This window comes from Onychostoma macrolepis, chromosome 23 (genome assembly GCF_012432095.1).
Source record: "Onychostoma macrolepis isolate SWU-2019 chromosome 23, ASM1243209v1, whole genome shotgun sequence".
Lineage (NCBI taxonomy): Eukaryota > Metazoa > Chordata > Actinopteri > Cypriniformes > Cyprinidae > Onychostoma > Onychostoma macrolepis.
In genome coordinates this window covers 28,056,442-28,062,950 of record NC_081177.1, presented here as the reverse complement: position 1 = coordinate 28,062,950, position 6,509 = coordinate 28,056,442, and the positions used below count along the sequence as shown (strand labels likewise).

Sequence of the window (6,509 nt, the reverse complement as noted above, 5' to 3'; positions counted from 1 at the left end):
AAATTGACTTAAGATATTTTTCCACATGATAAAACTGATGTCCATTGTTCCAAAAAAGGCAATAACTCATTTTGACCAAAATTGAAGTTAAGGTCTTTTGCCTTTGCACGGCAGAACACGGGAGGAGCTGGTCAATGACCTGAAAAGAGCTGGGACCACCGTTTCCAAGGTTACTGTTGGTAATACACTAAGACGTCATGGTTTGAAATCATGCGTGGCACGGAAGGTTCCCCTGCTTAAACCAGCACATGTCCAGGCCCGACTTAAGTTTGCCAATGACCATTTGGATGATCCAGAGGAGTCATGGGAGAAAGTCATGTGGTCAGATGAGACCAAAATAGAACTTTTTGGTCATAATTCCACTAAACGTGTTTGGAGGAAGAAGAATGAGGAGTACCATCCCAAGAACACCATCCCTACTGTGAAGCATGGGGGTGGTAGCATCATGCTTTGGGGGTGTTTTTCTGCACATGGGACAGGGCGACTGCACTGTATTAAGGAGAGGATGACTGGGGCCATGTATTGCGAGATTTTGGGGAACAACCTCCTTCCCTCAGTTAGAGCATTGAAGATGGGTCGAGGCTGGGTCTTCCAACATGACAATGACCCGAAGCACACAGCCAGGATAACCAAGGAGTGGCTCTGTAAGAAGCATATCAAGGTTCTGGCGTGGCCTAGCCAGTCTCCAGACCTAAACCCAATAGAGAATCTTTGGAGGGAGCTCAAACTCCGTGTTTCTCAGCGACAGGCCAGACACCTGACTGATCTAGAGAAGATCTGTGTGGAGGAGTGGGCCAAAATCCCTCCTGCAGTGTGTGCAAACCTGGTGAAAAACTACAGGAAACGTTTGACCTCTGTAATTGCAAACAAAGGCTACTGTACCAAATATTAACATTGATTTTCTCAGGTGTTCATCAGCCGGTTGTTCTGCTACACAATCATCTGGATTGTGCGCATGGAATGAACTATGATGGAAGGTTACGCATGTAACCATGGTTCCCTGAAGGGAACGAGACGCTGCATCCGAAAATGCTATGGGAACGCCTTCAGCGTGACCACGCTCTGAATCACGTGTAATCAGTCCAATGGATGGGCGAGACGTTATGGGCGTGGTGACGTAGTGACCAAGAAGCTTAACGAGAGCAGCTGGAGAAAAACAAAATTAGAGGTATTTTGTGTTGCTTGGCCTGAAAATACTCTCTCCTACAGGATAGCCTTAAAAACTGCTAGATCTGCTAACTTTACGTCTCTTTTAGAAGAAAACAAACACAACCCCAAGTATTTATTCAATACAGTGGCTAAATTAACAAAAAATATAACATCAGCAGGTGCAGACATTACCCAGCAGCACAGTAGTAATGACTTTATGAACTACTTTACTCTCAAGATCGAAACTATTAGAGATAAAATTGTAACCATGCAGCCATCAGCTACAGTATCGCAACAGATAGTACGTTATAGATCCCCTGAGGAACAATTCCACTCATTCTCTTCTATTGGAAATTAAGAATTGTATAAACTTGTTAAATCATCTAAACCAACAAGCTGTACTGTATGTTAGACCCTGTTCCATCTAAGCTCCTAAAAGAGGTACTTCTAGAAGTAATAGATCCTCTTCTGAATATTATTAACTCATCATGGTCCCAAAAACCTTCAAACTGGCTGTTATTAAGCCTCTCGTTAAAAAACCACAACTTGACCCCAAAGAATTAATTAATTATAGACCGATCTCGAATCTCCCTTTCAAATATATTAGAAAAGGTAGTATCATCACAACTATGTTCCTTCTTAGAGAAAAATGATATATGTGAGGATTTCCAGTCAGGTTTTAGACCATATCATAGTCCTGAGACTGCTCTCATTAGAGTTACAAACGACCTGCTTTTATCATCCGATCGTGGTTGTATCTCTCTATTAGTGCTACTGGATCTTAGCACCGCGTTATATCGACCACAACATTCTTTTAAATAGACTAGAAAATGATGTTGGCATTAGAGGAAGTGCACTGGCATGGTTCAAATCGTACTTATCTGACCACCATCAATTTGTGGCAGTAAATGAAGAGGTATCAAACCAATCACAAGTGCAGTATGGAGTATCAAGGCTCAGTACTTGGCCCCTTACTTTTCACGCTTTACATGTGTTATGTATTCATTGTTCAGAATTGGGTTATCCTGCAATTGTTGTGTTGTGCTTTTGGTGGCGCTGTGTGGCGCTGTATATACTTCTGAACAGTTGTTAAGTAAAGTAGAAAAAGTGTTTACGTGCACTCAGCCTCCATTGTGTCTTTGTCCATAGAATATATTGATATTCAGACAAACACGACAAAATTGGCAACGAGGAGTGGAAATATTGACTCCAACCGTGTACTGGTGCAGACTGATATAGCCCAGCATACTTTTATGACGGAAATGAGTGCACATCGTTGAAAACACTGACGGCAATCAACGGGAAGTCAAATCAATATAATCCACAAACAGAATGGCAACAATCGGGCATATTGATGCTTTCGACGAGGCCATCGAACAGTGGACAACGTATATTGAATGGTTTGAACATTTTACAAAGGCCAATGATATTGAAGAGGAAAAAAGAGTATTGGTGTTGTTAAGCGTTATGGGCACTAAAACGTACAGTCTTCTACGTAACTTAATTGCACCAGCTAAACCGGGAGACAAGACGTATCAGGAGATTGTAACAACGTTAACGGAACATTTCTCGCCAAAGCCCCTCATAATAGCAGAACGATTCCGTTTCCACAAAAGCAATCAAGACGAAACAGAAACTGTTGCACAGTATGTAGCAGTTTTAAAACAACTCTCTGAACATTGTGACTTCGGTACACATTTGGAGGATGCTCTAAGGGATAGATTTGTTTGTGGATTACGCAATGAAGCGATACAAAAGCGACTTCTAATGGAGGCGGCACTTACGTTTCACAAAGCTGTTGAGATCGCGGTGGCCGCGGAGACCGTCGCTCGCGAAGCGCAGCAGCTCAGCACGTCCCTGAAGGTAAATGCAATGCATGTTTCCTCGCCCAAACAGCGACGCAATTGTAAGAGATGTGGGAAAATGAACCACACAGACGAGGACTGCTGGTACAAAGATCAAGCCTGCCATTCATGTGGTAAAAAAGGCCACATCGGACGCGTGTGCAGAAATAAAAGAAACTTTGAGAAAGAAAGAAAGTATGAGAAAAAGATCAAGCCATGTAAAAGACGAAGTAAAAATGATAAGAGACGAGTACATCATCTGGATGCTGAAGGGAAACAAAGTGGTGATTCGAGTACAGATACAGAGAAGGAAATGTCACTGTATATGATAACCAAAAGAGAGCAACTTGCACACATTTGTATAACTCCAGAAATTGAAGGAAAAATGATTGAGATGGAATTAGATACGGGCGCTGCAGTGTCGATAATTTTAAGGGAAAAATATGCCAATGACTTGCAGCATATTCCACTGCAGCCGACGTTATCTTAAAAACATACACTGGAGAAGCACTAGCACCAGTAGGGGTCATCAACGTAGCGGTAAAATTAAATAATCAGTCTGCATGATTGCCACTGTATGTGGTTAACAGTGATGCCCCACCATTATTTGGTAGAGAATGGCTGAGATCTATAAAACTTAACTGGCAAGACATAAAGACAGTCAAGCATGGAGTTGCAGACACTATTGAAACGGTGTTAAAACGACACTCCAGCATTTTTGGGAAAGAATTGGGCACTATGGATGGAATTGAATCAAAGATTAGGCTAAAGCCTGATCATACTCCAAAATTATATCAGCCAAGGATAGTACCGTACGCCATTCGACCAAAAGTAGAGGCTGAATTGACACGTTTAACAGAGATGGGAGAGATTTCACCAATACAGTACAGTGAGTGGGCCACGCCTGTGGTACCAGTGATAAAGAAAGATGGTTCAGTGAGACTGTGTGGTGATTTTAAAGTGACACTCAACCCAGCCATTTGTGTGGACCACTTCCACGCATAGAAGATCTTTTTGCATCTCTAGCTGCTGGTCAGTTATTCAGTAAGCTGGATTTGTCAAACGCTTACTTGCAGATGCCAGTGGCACCGGAGTCGAGGAAATTACTCACCATATCCACTCAAAAAGGGCTATTTTGCTATAACCGTCTTCCCTTCGGGATTGCCCCAGCTCCTGCATTATTTCAGAAAGCGATGGACCAAGTTCTCTTGGGGATTCCAAACACTCACTGCTATCTAGATGACATACTGATAACAGGACGAGATGACGCGGAGCACCTCAAGACACTAGACCAAGTTCTCAGTAGACTGGAAAAATATGGTCTGAAATTGCAGCGTGAAAAATGTGAATTTTTCAAACAGTCACTGGAGTACTTGGGTCATTACATAGACGCCTCTGGACTACACAAATCTCCAGAAAAGATTAAAGCAATTATGGAAGCGCCCACACCAGCTAATGTAAGTCAATTACGCTCTTTCCTGGGGATGATTAACTACTATGGCCGTTTCATTCCAAATTTGGCGTCTGTTTTGAATCCACTTAATACTCTTCTCTGTAAAGAAAAGAAATGGTACTGGAGTGTGGCCTGTGAACAATCATTCCAAAAAGCAAAGGATCTCCTTACCTCACCAGCTATACTTACGCATTATGATCCAGAGCTACCCATTCGTCTCGCCTGTGATGCTTCCCCATATGGGGTGGGTGCTGTGATATCACATCTGTGCCCCAATGGTGAGGAAAAGCCGTTTGCTTTTGCTTCCAGGGCACTCAGTAGAGCGGAACGAAACTATGCTCAGATCGAGCGGGAGGCCCTGAGCATAATCTTTGGAATTCGCAAATTCCATCAGTACTTATACGGAAGAAGGTTTACCCTCCTCACTGATCATCAACCACTAACTGCTATTCTTAATCCTAACAGGAGCATTCCATCCATGGCAGCAGCCAGAATGCAACGATGGGCTTTGCTTTTAGCTGCCCATGATTATGTCCTTGAGTATAAGAAAGTAGCCCACCATGCCAATGCAGATGGACTTTCACGGCTACCATTGCCAGTGACACACACAGAGAAAATGGACAAGGATGTTAAATGTGGGGGAGTCGTGTTATTGTACCTCCCAAACTCCGCCACCGTGTGTTAGCTGACTTACACATAGGCCATCCTGGGGTGGTAAGGATGAAACATCTGGCCCGTAGCTACGTCTGGTGGCAGGGTATCGATGGACAGATTGAGTCACAATCCAAATTATGTCAGTCCTGTCAACGTATCCAAAATGCCCCCTGCCCTGCACCACTTCACCCATGGATTTGGCCAACTCATCCTTGGGAAAGGTTACATGTGGATTTTGCTGGTCCCTTTGAAGGCCATATGTACTTCATTGTAGTTGATGCGCACTCCAAATGGCCTGAAGTCTCCATCATGGACAGTACTACGACAAGCAAAACTATTCAAGTCTTACGGGGAGTTTTCAGTCGTTATGGTGCCCCTAACGTCATTGTCAGTGACAACGGGCCGCAGTTTTGCCCTGAGGAGTTCTCATTCTTCCTGAAGGCAAATGGGGTGCAACATATCCGCTCTGCGCCCTATCACCCCTCTAGTAATGGGCAAGCTGAGCGTTTTGTCCAAACATTCAAACACGCTCTGAAAGCTTCCAGGGGGTCAGCTCCGATCCAACAGAGACTTGATGGATTCTTGTTAACATACAGAAACACTCCTCATGCTACTACTAAGGAGTCACCTGCGATGTTATTCCTCAATTGCAAATTAAGAACCCGACTGGATCTTCTTAAACCTAGTCTTGCCAGAACTGTGAATCAGTCTCAGGAGGCTCAGCAGTTACGACGCCAGGAACGCTCAAAGTCGAGGGAATTTTGTGTTGGAGACTCCGTCCTTGTACGTGACTACCGAAAAAGAGAAAAATGGATACCTGGAGTGGTAATGTCAAGAACGGGACCTGTCTCCTACATCGTCAATGTGGGCGCTGCTGGATCCTGGAAACGTCATGTTGATCAAATGTTGAGACAGGGAGTTCCATCGTCTGACACCTCAATTGAGCCTGTTGTTCCCGTTTGTTCTGATAATTCCCAAGCGCATTCCCTTCTGGAGAATATCAGTGAAAAGACTAATGATCTTGTTGATGTGATAACTGATAGCCCAGGGTCAGGTAACATTGACACAGCACCTTCTGAGATGGTACAAACAAGAGAGACTTTAAAACGCTATCCTACCCGTCTCATTAGACCACCTGACCGTTATCAAGCATCCTAATGTATATTGTTAAAGAGAGATTCATGCCGAGTAAGCTTGAGTAAAATGTGCTTGTTGGACTGTGGTTAAAGTTGAATTCAAGAAAAGTAATACTACTTTGTTGTGTATGATCACCCTTGATTTAAGTTGGGAGGAAATGTTATGTATTCATTGTTCAGAATTGGGTTATCCTGCAATTGTTGTGTTGTGCTTTTGGTGGCGCTGTGTGGCGCTGTATATACTTCTGAACAGTTGTTAAGTAAAGTAGAAAA

The 6,509-nt window shown here is 43.4% G+C and overlaps 1 pseudogene; it reads left to right on the top strand.

Annotated features, from left to right (window-relative positions):
* The first annotated feature begins 2,481 nt into the window (after positions 1-2,481).
* LOC131531567 (uncharacterized protein K02A2.6-like) lies at positions 2,482-6,258 on the top strand (annotated as a pseudogene).
* The last annotated feature ends 251 nt before the right edge of the window (positions 6,259-6,509 follow it).